This window comes from Arvicola amphibius, chromosome 5 (genome assembly GCF_903992535.2).
Source record: "Arvicola amphibius chromosome 5, mArvAmp1.2, whole genome shotgun sequence".
In the NCBI taxonomy this organism is placed as follows: Eukaryota; Metazoa; Chordata; class Mammalia; order Rodentia; family Cricetidae; genus Arvicola; species Arvicola amphibius.
This window is the reverse complement of record NC_052051.1, coordinates 106,928,911-106,930,805: the sequence shown is the minus strand read 5'-3', so window position 1 is coordinate 106,930,805 and position 1,895 is coordinate 106,928,911. Positions and strand designations below refer to the sequence as shown.

At 38.7% G+C, this 1,895-nt stretch overlaps 1 pseudogene; it reads right to left on the bottom strand.

Annotated features, from left to right (window-relative positions):
* Positions 1 to 1,058: 1,058 nt before the first annotated feature.
* Positions 1,059 to 1,556, bottom strand: LOC119815308 (annotated as a pseudogene).
* Positions 1,557 to 1,895: the final 339 nt, after the last annotated feature.

Sequence of the window (1,895 nt, the reverse complement as noted above, 5' to 3'; positions counted from 1 at the left end):
AAAACCAAAAAAAAAAAGAAAGAAAGTCGCTAACGGACTGGCAGGCAGTATGAAACAAACTTTAGCCTGCCCCTGAGGAGGATTTAGGCCATTGAGAATATACGGGGAAGAGCTTGAATGAGACAGCCTATGGGAAAGAAGGTTGATAATAATCATATAAAATCATTAATCGAGAGTTTGTGAGGTACAATACAGTCAAGAGTATCAGTGCCTTCATCCAGGTTCCGTCTGCTCCTTGTTTCACTTAAGGAGCAAACAGAAAGCTACTTCATGACGATGAGTAAATTAGAGATAAAGTAGTTGGCACTGTATAGCTTAGCCCTTGCTTGGTGATGCAGAAATTCTTTCCTTCCTTCTAGTCTAGGTTTAGAGTAGAGTTTGATTAAACAGGAATTTCTGAGGCATGGTTACTACTTAAAAATATGAGAAAAAACCGTAGAGAATTATATCTAATCAGCAGAGCTAAACGTTTCATTTATCTTTGTTTATAAAAAGAATTGTTTGCACTGTAAAAGTTCATTATTTGTGACATCTCTAGATAGGGAGAAGAAAGTTTTGGATAACATTTCACCAAATTCTCCACCTATTTCATAAGCGGAGTCAGGTCTATGTGGTAATAGTAGAGTAGTGATATCTATTCTTCAGTGAAAGTTCCCGAGTACCACATGGCATTTAAACAAGCTGGGGAGAATTCCTGAGGATTTAAGGGGCTTTTGTGAGGGTTTTGTGTGAGTATTTCCTGGTGGAGCCTCATCAACTCCCCACATGAATGGCTTTCAACCGCTACCACAAGTATCTCCTAGCTAAGGGGACAGATACTCCCTAAATCACATGAAAGATATCCCTGGCTCTGTTGAAAACATTCTGGTGCCGCCCATAATAAAGTGAGTCTAAATCTCTGACAGAAAGGAAATGTGATGTTTTTTTTCTTTGATAAGAAAACATAATGATAATTTCTTTTTTCCCTTTATGTGTAGAAGATGGAAGCGCACATGTGACAAATTAACAGGAGAACTTCAGGTATTTGTCATCTTCAATCATGCTTGAGATAAGATCTCCTAGCCATTAGGAAGTTCACAATCAAGGGCAACTGCAGTCTCATATGTCCAATATCGAGCAACATTTCAGATTGTGTAGCCACCTCCACAAAGCATCAGCAATGGCAAGTTAAAAGTTTTTACTACTTCGACACATTTAGCACGACCTTTAAAGTGAGATTGAAGCAGCCAAGCCTATCACCAGACAGAGAGTCTGTACCACACTACAGCACCACATCACTAGGCTGGTATATCTCCATCACTTTTGAGATTATATTATATAGGTTTATAAATCTGTCCATATGACTTGTCATCTATACCATCTCTCATGGGAAAATTGACAGCATAGCATTTTCCTTTTCCAGCTCCAATATCCCTCAGGTTTCCTGTTCCGGGAAAGTATTCCCCATACTTATGGAATGAAACCATCAACACGCGATCTGTTGTATAAAAAGCTTCCTCAACACCATCACCATGATGGATGTCTACGTCAATATACAAGACTCTCTGATGAGATTTTAGTATTTGAGTATGGCAAGCACAATATCATTAACATAGCAGAATCCCAGTGCTTCTGGCTTCTTGGCATGCTGTAATCCTCCAGCCCAGTTGACAGCCATATCAGTTTGTTGTTGCTTTAACTTTACAACTCATATGATGATTACTTTGAGTATTTTGGACCGGATTTCAAACTGCATATTAGTCCATCAAACATGACAAACCAGAACACTCCAGAATATATGGAAAAGATAAAACAGTGTTTATTTGAAAATCTTTGAATGTTTCCACATACACCTGGTGTTTGGATGCAAGCTATTCCAGAAAATGCTGTTCATGAAGAAAGTGGGGATGAGGATG